This window comes from Salvelinus namaycush, chromosome 28 (genome assembly GCF_016432855.1).
Source record: "Salvelinus namaycush isolate Seneca chromosome 28, SaNama_1.0, whole genome shotgun sequence".
Lineage (NCBI taxonomy): Eukaryota > Metazoa > Chordata > Actinopteri > Salmoniformes > Salmonidae > Salvelinus > Salvelinus namaycush.
This window is the reverse complement of record NC_052334.1, coordinates 18,705,826-18,719,836: the sequence shown is the minus strand read 5'-3', so window position 1 is coordinate 18,719,836 and position 14,011 is coordinate 18,705,826. Positions and strand designations below refer to the sequence as shown.

At 42.7% G+C, this 14,011-nt stretch overlaps 1 protein-coding gene across 1 annotated transcript in view; it reads left to right on the top strand.

Annotated features, from left to right (window-relative positions):
• The window catches only part of LOC120023525 (homeobox protein Meis2), a 79,962-nt gene that overhangs the window by 16,932 nt on the left and 49,019 nt on the right, over positions 1-14,011 (top strand). The window lies entirely within an intron of this gene.

The window sequence follows — 14,011 nt, the reverse complement described above, 5'->3', positions numbered from 1 at the left end:
AACAGGGCTCTAAGAAAAGCAGGTGATTAATAGGATATTTGTGCCAGTTTTCACTAGCATTTAAAACATATTAACGTTGCTAGCATGACAAGCCTAATTACAACTCAGAACAACTTCTGTTTTTATCTGGCTCTAGTCTGGATGTACTGCTTGCCAGCCAGCCTGCCACAATGCATTAAAAAGAACAACCTGTACACAATATTATAGTTATAATGCAAGTCATGTCTGTGAGTCTGCATTTTGGATAGTTACAGTGTTCTGACTTTCTAATATTCACATTTGTTGAAGTATTCAAACGAAGACATCAACGCAAGGCATCACACCAAAACAGAACTAACAAACTTGTTTCAATTCATGAATAAGGGATTCAACACTGTTATCTTAATAGTGTCTTTGCTAAGACAACAGTGTTGATTAGCCACTAGCCTTTCCTTTCTTGTCCTGCCCTTGTTTTCAATGTTCTCTGTTGCAGTCAGAGCTCCTTTTACTGGCGGCTGTGTGTGTGTGTGTGTGTGTGTGTGTGTGTGTGTGTGTGTGTGTGTGTGTGTGTGTGTGTGTGTGTGTGTGTGTGTGTGTGTGTGTGTGTGTGTGTGTGTGTGTGTGTGTGTGTGTGTCTGTTTCCGTCTGGGGTTTGCATGGAATTTCATCACACACACACACACTCTTCTCCCTCACACTGTCTGTCTCCACAACAGGCCAGATGCTTGTCAAGTTCAATCACGGCTATCCTTTTGCAGATAGGCAATCAAATATATTGATGGTGTGTGTGTGTGTTCTGTGGTTGTGCTGGTTTAATCATAGAGTCTGTCTGAGTCTGTGAGTCTGTCGGAGTGGCTGTGTTGCTGAGCCATTACTGACCACAGAGACACTCCTAGAGTAGACCTTTGTGGTGGGCCCGTGTCAGGACTAGTTGCATCAAAGGCAGCTGACTGGCTGATCAAAAGGGGCTTGGCCTTGACAGTATCTCCGGTTCTCGAGGTGCACCGCGATTTAGAGAGGATCTGGCCAGTCACTGTGGCCTGTGTCTGGCAAGGTGAACAGTAGCTCTGAGATTCAGTTCACATATTGAACCCCTTTTTAGAAACCAGTGTAGCTACTGTACATCTGTCAAAATATTGATTTGTTAAATTCAGGTTTATTGAATACACTATACCTTCTCATTGTTGGTCATCCCTTCAAAGCCAGTACAGGAGCCCTTCTTTCATAGAGACTAAGCGATGCAGAAAAGAAGGCTGCACAAGGGAGAGAAATAATAGAGAAAGGGAGGAAGTAGAAAGAAATGCACTCCCTATTGATTATCTTACACGCATATGTACAAGTGACCTGTAATCCACAGAGCACTTATCGACTCCTCTCATCACCGGATCCAGTAACAGCTGATCAATATGGGCCAAGACAGTTACCGTACGACGCTGAGCACTGGGCCAAGTAGGACCCAGACCAGATCTGGGCCTCCCTGCCCCAGACCAGACCTGGGCCTCCCTGCCCCAGACCAGACCTAGGCCTCCCTGCCCCAGACCAGATCTGGGCCTCCCTGCCCCAGACTAGACCTGGGCCTCCCTGCCCCAGACCAGACCTGGGCCTCCCTGCCCCAGACCAGACCTGGGCCTCCCTGCCCCAGACCAGACCTGGGCCTCCCTGCCCCAGACCAAAAGGGGATAAATGCTGTACTTACCTCCAGCTCAAACCCCTGAGTGAAAAAAAGGAAAATAAGGAGGAGGGGGATAGAACAAAAGAAAGAGGAGAGAGAAAAAGAGATGCCAAAACGAGGAGGTGTAGAGAGAAAGGAGTAGAAAAAACAGAGTAGGGAAAATGAGGAGAGAAAATCAAGACAGAGAGAAAAAAAGAGTACGAATGAGAAAAAAGAAGAGAGAAAGGAGCGAGAGAGAGGAGGCAGCTGATTTAATGGTCTAATGAGGCCGTCCTCCAGCCAGTTGTTTCGTGTGAGGCTCGCTCTGACCTTTAGCTCCGCTCGGGAGCCCGTCCACCTCATTTTTCACATTCTTGCAATTACGTTTACGCTTGAAGCTCTCCCTGACTCACAACTCTGGCCCTTCCACTCTGACAGAGCCCCCTGTCCTCTCCCCTCCATTCTACTCCTCTCCATGCATGGATAGCCTTCTCATCTCAACCATATTTCCACGTTACAAAAATACACTCCATAGTCTGAACACTTAAGCCCACAGAGAAAGAGCCAAACGTGTGCCTCACCTAATTAATCAGGTATTTAACAGGTTAGCCTCTGTTAAAATGGGTGGAGGTTGAGGTACTGTAGAAAGAAAGAAAGAAAGAATGAGGGGAAAGGGATAGAGAGAAAGAGATAGAGAGAAAGCGATAGAGAGTCAGGGAGGCGGAAGGAAAGACAAGAGCTGTAAGGAACGAACAAAAAAAACATAAGTGAATCATCCTTTTCTGCGAATACTTGTAGCCCTTTCCTGCAGTCAATGACCAAAAGCCCCCTCTTTGGCCTCATGGGTGGAATGTTACTCATATTTTTAATCATTTCATAATTAATAAAGTTTTAAACTTTTTTTATGACGGAAATCCAGTGTTTCTATATCAAACAGTTTTGTTATATTTCAGTCTTCTGTGATGTATATAAAGTGTAATATTGGGATCCAATCTCAAAATGTATAACATTTCACCTCTATATCTGACATGGTACAGGTGTCTGCTTTTTTTAAAGCCCATAACCATGTGTGTGAGGTGTATACTTTTGTTTCAAAGTAGATTTGTTTAAGACTACCAATAATTACTCTGTGTGGGCCTGATTTAGCCCACTGCAGGTTGAAAGAAGTGTGGGGCTTAAAAAAATCGCTTAATTTCTTTTAAATGAGAAGTCTTAAGGCCACCTTTTTGGGTCTTGTATTTTCTAGTGAGTGTTGAAATGTTCCTGATTTATATAACCTACACAGGGGTCTCTGACAATGGCTAAGTGGATGCGTTGGCGAGTGTGAATTCTCCTGTTTTCCTCCTCATGTTAATCAGTCATTACTTTGACGGTTTATAGTTCCTGTTAGGTAAATTACATGACAGCATACACCTCTCATACCTTTCCCTCCCTTCTGAGAAAGAGAGAGAGAGAATGTGTGAGTGTAGATACAGGCCTAGAGAAAATGTACATTCGTAACAACATAATCTCTCGCTTGTATCTCAGCACTGAGCATTATTCTGAACCCCTGCCAGAAAACATTTTAACTTCTCTAGGGTAGGGGGCAGCATTCAGAATTTTGGATGAAAAGCATGCCCAAATTAAACTGCCTGCTTCTCGGGCCCAGAAGATATTATATGCATATAACTGGTAGATTTGGATAGAAAACACTCTAAAGTTTCCAAAACTGTTAAAATAGTGTCTGTGAGTATAACAGAACTGATTTGGCAGGCAAAAACCTGAGAAAAATCCATTCGGGAAGTAGTTTTGTTTTTGTTTTTGTAGTTTTCTATTCAATGCCATTACAGTATCCATTGACTTAGGACTCAAATTGCAGTTCCTATGCCTTCCACAAGATGTCAACAGTCTTTAGAAATTGTTTCAGGCTTGTATTCTGAAAAATGAGGAAGTAAGAGCAGTCTGAATGAGTGGACACTAAAGTGTCACAGAGCTTTTTCATGCAAACGACCGAGAGAGTGCCTTTCTTGTTTACCTTTTATATTGATGACGTTATTGTCCGGTTGAAATATTATCGATTATTTAGGCTAAAAACAACCTGAGGATTGAATATAAACATCGTTTGACATGTTTCTATGAACTTTACGGATACAATTTGGATTTTTTGTTTTGACTGTTTGAGCCTGTGGATTACTGAAGAAAACGCGCGAACAAAACGGAGGTTTTTGGATATAAAGAGACTATCGAACAAAAGGAACATTTATTGAGTAAATGAATATCTGCTGAGTGCAACCATATGAAGATCATCAAAGGTAAGGGATGAATCTTATCTCTATTTCTGACTTGTGTAACTCTTCTACTTGGCTGGTTACTGTTTGTAATGATTTGTCTGCTGTTTGTAATGTTCTCAAATAATCGTGAGGTATGTTTTCGCCGTAAAGCATTTTAAAAATCTGACACCGTGGTTGGATTCACAAGAAGTTCATCTTTAAACCTATGTCAAATATGTTTTGTTTTCTGAATTTTTATAATGAGTATTTCTGTATTTGAATTTGGCGCCCAGCAGTTTCACTGGCTGTTGAAGAGGTGGGACGCTAACGTCTCACATACCCAAGAGAGGTTAACCAGTGAGAAAATATGTGTATCCCCTCTTAATGAATCATTTATTGTGAAGCAGTAAGCAAGGTGAAGCATGCTCATAGCTGTCAGTAGAGATTGCCAGTTAAGGTTTTGACACATTGGAGAGAGGGTTTGGGTACAGCACACAGGCCTGCTAACACCCCACCCCCCTCCCTCCTCATCCTCCACCTCATTCGCTCACACACTTTTTTTCCACTCTGAAATCCCTTCCAAAAATGAAAATATGAATTATCACCTTGGGGGGAAATTCTGCACTCTTACTTACTGTCTGTGATTAGAACTCCATGTGTTCTAGCTTGATAAACAGCAGTGGTGCATGGGAGAAGTTTCAATAGGCTTCCTTACAGATTGCAGCTCAGTGCTCTCCACTATCAGAGCATCAGTGTTGGCTCGTCTTGTAGCCCTTTTGATTAGCAGCACCTTTGATTTATTCTGAGCTTATCTTGAGACACCAGAAACGTAAATTAAGTAGTAATAAGTCAGACCTGATGTCAGTGGCTGTTTAAAAATAGGAGTTTATTTCGAAGAAGGTGGCCAATATCAGTTTAAAACACCCAAAGTGTGTTTGAGCTGGAAACGGATGAAGCATACTCCACTTCATGTCCATGCCAAACATTGTACAGTCAGATACACTCACAGACTCACTCAACTACAGTAAATCCTCACTACTGATACAACTTCAAGGTAGGGAAGCTCCCTCCCTCCCTCCCTCCCTCCCTCCCTCCCTCCCTCCCTCCCTCCCTCCCTCCCTCCCTCCCTCCCTCCCTCCCTCCCCCTCCCTTTCTTCAGTCCGCTCCTATAATTATTAGATATGCATGAAAACCAAATCCATGTTGACATCTTGAGTGGTGAGCAAAAGGCCTCTCCGTACCATTCCCCCCATTTTACTACTAAAAGCCCCACCAAAAAAAAAGAGAAAACGTTTTGTACATTTTCTCAGCAATTGAACAATCCTCCATGTTCTGCAGCTACACAGACTCCCCTGAGAGGTACAGAGAGAGAAAGATAGAGGTTGAGGGAGAGAGAGGTTGAGGGAGAGAGGTTGAGGGAGCAAGAGAGGTTGAGGGAGAGAGAGAGAGATTGAGGGAGAGAGAGGTTGAAGGAGAGAGAGAGAGAGTTTTAGGGAGAGAGAGAGAGAGAGAGGTTGAGGGGGAGAGAGAGAGTGGTGGGGCTTGGTGGGAGCGTGCTACAGTAGCCCTGGTGGCGGTGTGGTGTGTGTGTTTTCAGTGTGTGTTGGAGTGTGTGCAGCTCGCCCATCCCTGGCCAGGGGCCCCTCTAGGCAGGGCCATTGTGGTTGAGCTCACCAGAGGGGGGTCATTCCTTGTGTTTCCAGACCTTTGGCTTCTTTTTCTCTTTTTTCAAGGCCCTGGTACAGCTTTACTGTGTGCTCAAATGAAGTCCCCCCCAAAATAAGAGAAGTAAAAGGAAACCACAACAGAAAGGAAGCCAGGGACTCAGCTAAAACACAAGATGGAAGCCTTGTTGCATTTTTGTGTCTGCTGTTCCTGCCCTGTGTGTATGTGCTAGTTGGCTGTCTCTGGGTGCCTGTTAGAGTTTAATTTAGACTAGTAATTAAAGCTGAATACTGGCCAATAAACAACAGATAAACAGTAAAGCAGAACCGGGCCCTGCTGTTTTATGGCCGTCACTCCCAGCTGTTAGAGGACTGATAACTTTTACACAGTGCCCCTACCTCACCACAACACCACAGCAGTGGAAACAGGCAGGCTAGACGTTCCTCCTTCTTTCAAAACAATACAGAGAGCAGAGAGAGAGATGCTCAAGAAGGACAGAGCGAAAGAGAGAGAGAGAGATAGAAAGAGGATGAAGTGAGGGCAGCCAGGGTGAGGATAGCAGCAGCCAGGGTGAGGATAGCAGCAGCCAGGGTGAAAGGTTTAGGAAGAGGAGCCTGCCCTCAGTAGATTGCTTACAAAACCACTTAAATGGCAACAATGATCGCATTAACAATAAATTAAGAGCTATCGTGATGTGCCTAGTGTGCCTTCCGCCTGTGGCTTTCACTGGCATTTGGGCCGTCGGTCACTGTGCCCACAAATCTTATTGACACCCTAGCCAAAGCAGGAGAATGGATAAACACAGAGCTTTCCTACACAGGCCTGGCCTACCCGTAGCATGACTTTCCAACATGCATAACGTTACTACATGAAGAGTTCTCCATGGGGTTGTTGTCTACATATGGGTTGTAAAGCTGTGTCACTACATGTCCAGACCATGCTAGTCAGGTGTCTGTGGCGTTGTTGTGAAAACAGTATCAGTGTCTCTGTGTTTGTTCAGAAGGGGCAGGGCTTTTGTTGAAAGCTGAGAATAGTTGCTCCGGAGGGGGAAGAAAACACAGAACAGAGGGGATACTTTCATGATGCCATTAGCATAAGAGTGGCTAAATTATTCATGCAGAGTGCTTAATCTATGGGGCCAGTATAGTTAATGCACATAGTTTTAAAATGGATCTCTCCCGCTCCCTCTGCTCCCTCCACTTCGCACTGAGACCAGATTCTTGCTGGATTCAGCATTCACAGGCATTTACAGGCATTCACAGGCATTCACAGGCATTCACAGGGCCTCACTCTCAGACGCACGTTGGTGTACACACACACACACACACACACACACACACACACACACACACACACACACACACACACACACACACACACACACACACACACACACACACACATTGCTTTGCTCCAAGCTGTTTCAAGGGGCTCAGTTCTCAGGCTCATCCCCCTCTCTTTTAGTCTCTCTCTATCTCTCTTTCCACCTCCCTCCCTCACTCACTGCAGACTATCTGGCCCTTTTCCAAATGGTGATTAAACAGAATGATCAGCTCCCCCCTCCTCCTCTCTCTCTCAGCCCCCCCTCTCTGTTCTCTCTCTTAACATGCTGGAATCTGTGAGAAAAAAAGCACACATCAAAAGAATAGAAAGAAAAGAAGCGTTAATGCTCTCCAGTAAGTCTACCAGAGGATCTCCAGTAAGTCTACCAGAGGATTTCACCCACTCCCTCCTTTCCTGCCTTCCCCAAGCTTTCCCCTCCACTCTGCACCCCAACCACTCTCCTCTCCACTCCACTCCACTCCACTCTCCTCTCCTCTCCTCTCCTCTCCTCTCCTCTCCTCCTCTCCACTCCTCTCCTCTCCTCTCCTCTCCTCTCCTCTCCTCTCCTCTCCTCTCCTCTCCTCTCCTCTCCTCTCCTCTCCTCTCCTCTCCTCTCCTCTCCTCTCCTCTCCTCTCCTCTCCTCTCTTCCCTTCCCTTTGGTTCTCAGATGTTCCTCAGGCTGTCCCTCCCTCCCTCCCTCCCTCCCTCCCTCCCTCCCTCCCTCCCTCCCTCCCTCCCTCCCTCCCTCCCTTTCTGGCTGTGGCTAGGTCCCTCTGGTCCATAATCATGAACAGGCCACCAGCCCAGTTCAGCTCGGCCCGGCTCTGATCAACCCGAGCCTGGATCCTCTCCCTCTCTTTTCTCCCTCTGCAGCGGGAAAGACACATTAACTGGGTCAAGCTAATGTGCAAACTAATGTTTGCTGGACATAGGGAAAAAATTACTAAAATTATTCTGACAGCAGCTGAAGAGAATGTATGTTATGCGCCATCAGGGGAAAGCTTCTTTCTTTCTTTCTTTCTTTCTTTCTTTCTTTCTTTCTTTCTTTCTTTCTTTCTTTCTTTCTTTCTTTCTTTCTTTCTTTCTTTCTTTCTTTCTTTCTTTCTTTCTGTCCTCTCTTTTAGTAGATGAAGACCAGCTTCTCTGGAAGTGAGTTGGGTGTAATTAAAAAACAGAGAGGAAATGATGGGGGGAAACAGGAAAGCAATCATGATTGAACTATATGAAGCATGGTGACCTGTTCTGTGTGTTGCACCTCATGGGCTAGAAAGAGAGAGAGAGAAATAGAGTAAGATGTAAATAGAGATATTGAGTAAGTAAGATGTAGAGCAAGGAAAGAGAGAGAAGGGTAGAAATAGAGAATTATAGTAAGAGAGAGATAGTAATAGAGAGAGAGAGATACAGAAGGACTAATAGAGAGAGAGAGACAGTAATAGAGAGAGACAGACAGTAATAGAGAGAGAGAGACAGTAGTAGAGAGAGAGAGAGACAGTAATCGAGAGAGAGATAGTAATAGAGAGAGAGATAGTAATAGAGAGAGAGATAGTAATAGAGAGAGAGAGATAGTAATAGATAGAGAGAGACAGTAATAGAGAGAGAGAGAGAGACAGTAATCGAGAGAGAGAGATAGTAATAGAGAGAGAGAGATAGTAATAGAGAGAGATAGTAATAGAGAGAGATAGACAGTAATAGAGAGAGAGACAGTAATAGAGAGAGACAGTAATAGAGAGAGAGATAGTAATAGAGAGAGATATAGACAGTAATATAGAGAGAGATAGTAATAGAGAGAGAGAGAGATAGTAGTAGAGAGAGAGATAGACAGTAATAGAGAGAGATTGACAGTAATAGCGAGAGAGAGAGAGATAGACAGTAATAGAGAGAGAGATTGACAGTAATAGAGAGAGATAGTAATAGAGAGAGAGAGACAGTAATATATAGAGAGAGATCGTAATAGAGAGAGAGATAGACAATAATAGAGAGAGATAGACACTAATAGAGAGAGAGAGAGAGAGATAGTAATAGAGAGATAGACATTAATAGAGAGAGAGAGAGAGACAGTAATAGATAGAGAGAGATAGTAATAGAGAGAGATAGACATTAATAGAGAGAGAGAGAGAGAGAGAGAGAGACAGTAATAGAGAGAGAGAGATAGTAATAGAGAGAGATAGTAATAGAGAGAGAGATAGTAATAGAGATAGATAGTAATAGAGAGAGAGAGAGAGACAGTAATAGAGAGAGAGAGACAGTAATAGAGAGAGAGATAGATAGATAGTAATAGAGAGAGACAGTAATAGAGAGAGAGATAGTAATAGAGAGAGAGAGAGAGAGACAGTAATAGAGAGAGAGAGAGAGAGAGAGAGATAGTAATAGAGAGAGAGAGAGAGAGTAATATATAGAGAGAGAGATAGTAATAGAGAGAGAGATAGTAATAGAAAGAGGAAGACAATAATAGAGAGAGAGAGATAGTAATAGAGAGAGATATACATTAATAGAGAGAGACAGTAATAGAGAGAGAGAGAGACAGTAATAGAGAGAGAGAGAGAGAGATAGGCATTAATTGAGAGAGAGATAGTAATATAGATAGAGATAGTAATAGAGAGAGACAGACAGTAATAGAGAGAGAGATAGTAATAGAGAGAGAGATAGACAGTAATAGAGAGAGAGAGAGATAGACTGTAATAGAGAGAGATATAGTAATAGAGAGAGAGATAGACAGCAATATAGAGAGAGATAGTAATAGAGAGAGACATTAATAGAGAGAGAGATAGTAATAGAGAGAGAGAGAGAGAGACAGTAATGGAGAGAGAGATAGTAATAGAGAGAGAGATAGACAGTAATAGAGAGAGATTGACAGTAATAGAGAGAGAGAGAGATAGACAGGAATAGAGAGAGATAGTAATAGAGAGAGAGACAGTAATATAGAGAGAGAGATAGTAATAGAGAGAGAGATAGTAATAGAGAGAGATATACAATAATAGAGAGAGAGACATTAATAGAGAGAGAGAGATAGTAATAGAGAGAGATAGTAATAGAGAGAGAGAGAGAGAGATAGTAATAGAGAGAGATAGACAGTAATAGAGAGATAGATAGACAGTAATAGAGAGAGATAGACAGTAATAGAGAGAGAGATACAGTAATAGAGAGAGAGAGACAGTAATAGAGAGAGAGATACAGTAATAGAGAGAGAGAGAGATAGTAATAGAGAGAGATAGTAATAGAGAGAGAGAGAGAGAGAGAGAGAGAGAGTAATAGAGAGAGAGAGAGATAGTAATAGAGAGAGAGAGAGACAGTAATATATAGAGAGAGAGACAGTAATAGAGAGAGAGAGATAGTAATAGAGAGAGATAGACAATAATAGAGAGAGAGATAGTAATAGAGAGAGATATACATTAATAGAGAGAGACAGTAATAGAGAGAGAGAGAGACAGTAATAGAGAGAGAGAGAGAGAGAGAGAGATAGGCAGTAATCGAGAGAGAGATAGTAATAGAGATAGAGGTAGTAATAGAGAGAGATAGACAGTAATAGAGAGAGAGAGAGACAGTAATATAGAGAGAGAGATACTAATAGAGAGAGAGATAGACAGTAATAGAGAGAGATTGACAGTAATAGAGAGAGAGAGAGATAGACAGTAATAGAGAGAGATATAGTAATAGAGAGAGATAGACAGCAATATAGAGAGAGATAGTAATAGAGAGAGACATTAATAGAGAGAGAGATAGTAATAGAGAGAGCGAGAGAGAGAGTAATGGAGAGAGAGAGATAGTAATAGAGAGAGAGATAGACAGTAATAGAGAGAGATTGTCAGTAATAGAGAGAGAGATAGACAGGAATAGAGAGAGAGTGTAACGGTTCTCCTCTTCCTCTTCATCCGAAGAGGAGGAGCATGGATTGAACCAAGACGCAGCGTGATACTTAGACATGATATTTATTTAGACACGACAAAACAACGAAGACAAAAAACGAACTATACTTGAATTAACTAACAAAATAACAAAACGAATGTAGACAAACCTGGACGTAAGAACTTACATGTAACACGAAGAACGCACGAACAGGGAAATGACTACATAAAAACCGAACGAACAAAATGAACAAACAAACCGAAACAGTCCCGTATGGTGCAACATAGACAGACACTAACACAGGAGACAACCACCCACAACAAACAGTGTGAAAACACCTACCTTAATATGACTCTCAATCAGAGGAAATGAAAACCACCTGCCTCTAATTGAGAGCCATATCAGGTCACCCTTAAACCAACATAGAAACAGAAAACATAGACTGCCCACCCAAACTCACGTCCTGACCAACTAACACATACAAAACTAACAGAAAACAGGTCAGGAACGTGACAGAGAGATTGACAGTAATAGATAGAGATAGTAATAGAGAGAGAGAGACAGTAATATAGAGAGAGAGATAGTAATATAGAGAGAGATAGTAATAGAGAGAGATAGACAATAATAGAGAGAGAGACAGTAATAGAGAGAGAGATATAGTACTAGAGATAGTAATAGAGAGAGATAGTAATAGAGAGAGATAGTAATAGAGAGAGATAGTAATGGAGAGAGAGATAGACAGTAATAGAGAGAGAGAGACAGTAATAGAGAGAGAGAGAGATAGTAATAGAGAGAGAGATCGTAATAGAGAGAGATAGTAATAGAGAGAGATAGACAGTAATAGAGAGAGAGATAGACAGTAATAGAGAGAGAGACAGTAATAGAGAGAGATCGTAATAGAGAGAGAGAGATAGTAATAGAGAGAGATAGTAATAGAGAGAGATAGACAGTAATAAAGAGAGAGATAGACAGTAATAGAGAGAGAGATTGTAATAGAGAGAGATAGTAATAGAGAGAGAGATAGTAATAGAGAGAGATAGTAATAGAGAGAGAGATAGAGAGTAATAGAGAGAGAGATAGACAGTAAAGGATGACAATGCTGCTGTATTTTTTACAAGGATGACAATGCTGTTCGGCCTCTTTAAAGGGATACTACTTTCCCAGGAAATTGTGGATCTTGTTTTAAGAGGCGATAATCCAATTGATCTAGTCGCCACCAGATTTGTTGTGTGTGTGTTTGTGTGTAAAGCAACGAGAGAGAGTTCCAGAGACAGTCAGGTGCCATAGGCAGCCCCAGGCTATGTCTGGCCTGACCCCGGTCCCCATTCTAGCTGAGAGAGAGGTTAGGGAGGCCACATCTGTCAAAGGCGCACCTGCGAGGGGACTCCAGTGCCCTGCATAGCTGCTCAGCCAGCCCCGTTTAAGGTGTCCTTAGTTGGTATTTAACCCTGACTCCCAGGGTCTCCTTCCTCGCACGCTTCTTTGTGTTTGACCAATGAGCCTTGCTCTTTTACTTTCTTCATTCTTCTGTCTCCCTTAACTCTCTAATCCCTCCTGTAACCCCCCCCCCCCTCCCTCGAGTCTCTTAACCCCACCTCAAAGCTAGAGTCGCCAAAAAATGATAAATGAATAAATAAAAAGTAAAGCATTGTTGAAGGTAAGTGTATTGCTAGCTAGTTAGCTGTGTGGTGTGGTATAGTCTAGTGCAGCTATTCCCAAACTGCACAATGCCGTTGGGGGTACGCCAAATAAAAATGTGATTCGCATTTAAAAGAAACAAAAAATAGGTGAGAGGCGAGGTTTTCTTCTCGCCTGAGTAGCCTCGTTTCACCGCCAAAAATAAAATTAAACCATCTAGTGTTCAGCGAAATAACAACACAATGTCAAATACAGGTAGCCTAGTCAAATAATTAATATCCAATCACATTAACCGTTACTCTCGCGCGGGAATTCCACTAACGGTCCGTATGTAGCCAAATGTAGCTGCTACTCCTTCCGTTTGATGAAAATGGATAAATGGTTAAAATAAGTAAGGCCCCAGTAAGGCATAGAGACACATACCAGCTCTACTGGTAGTACTGCTACTACCAGCAGTTCTACACCTGCACCTGTTGACAACAGAAGTTGTTCTGCTTCCATGAGCACATCCAATGCTAGCATCAGTAATTGTACATTTGTTGTTAGCCCAGCTAGCATGGACACTGACAGTTGTGAATCTGATGCAGCCGAAGAGCTACTGCCCCCTTACCCAGGAAAGCACTGAACAACAGTTTGTTGTTTGTAAGAGTGGGTTTGTAAGAGTGGGTTTGTAAGAGTGAGTTTGTAAGGGTGGGTTTGTAAGAGTGGGTTTGTAAGGGTGGGTTTGTAAGGGTGGGTTTGTAAGGGTGGGTTTGTAAGAGTGGGTTTGTAAGAGTGAGTTTGTAAGGGTGGGTTTGTAAGGGTGGGTTTGTAAGAGTGGGTTTGTAAGAGTGAGTTTGTAAGGGTGGGTTTGTAAGGGTGGGTTTGTAAGAGTGGGTTTGTAAGAGTGAGTTTGTAAGAGTGAGTTTGTAAGGGTGGGTTTGTAAGGGTGGGTTTGTAAGAGTGGGTTTGTAAGAGTGGGTTTGTAAGAGTGAGTTTGTAAGGGTGGGTTTGTTAGGGTGGGTTTGTAAGAGTGGGTTTGTAAGAGTGAGTTTGTAAGGGTGGGTTTGCAAGGGTGGGTTTGTAAGAGTGGGTTTGTAAGGGTGGGTTTGTAAGGGTGGGTTTGTAAGAGTGGGTTTGTAAGAGTGAGTTTGTAAGAGTGGGTTTGTAAGACAGGGTTTGTTAGGGTGGGTTTGTAAGAGTGGGTTTGTAAGGGTGGGTTTGTAAGGGTGGGTTTGTAAGAGTGAGTTTGTAAGAGTGGGTTTGTAAGAGTGAGTTTGTAAGAGTGAGTTTGTAAGGATGGGTTTGTAAGGGTGGGTTTGTAAGACAGGGTTTGTAAGAGTGGGTTTGTAAGAGTAAGTTTGTAAGAGTGGGTTTGTAAGAGTGAGTTTGTAAGACAGGGTTTGTTAGGGTGGGTTTGTAAGAGTGGGTTTGTAAGGGTGGGTTTGTAAGAGTGAGTTTGTAAGAGTGGGTTTGTAAGAGTGAGTTTGTAAGAGTGAGTTTGTAAGGGAGGGTTTGTAAGGGTGGGTTTGTAAGAGTGGGTTTGTAAGAGTGAGTTTGTAAGAGTGAGTTTGTAAGGGTGGGTTTGTTAGGGTGGGTTTGTAAGAGTGGGTTTGTAAGAGTGAGTTTGTAAGGGTGCGTTTGCAAGGGTGGGTTTGTAAGAGTGGGTTTGTAAGGGTGGGT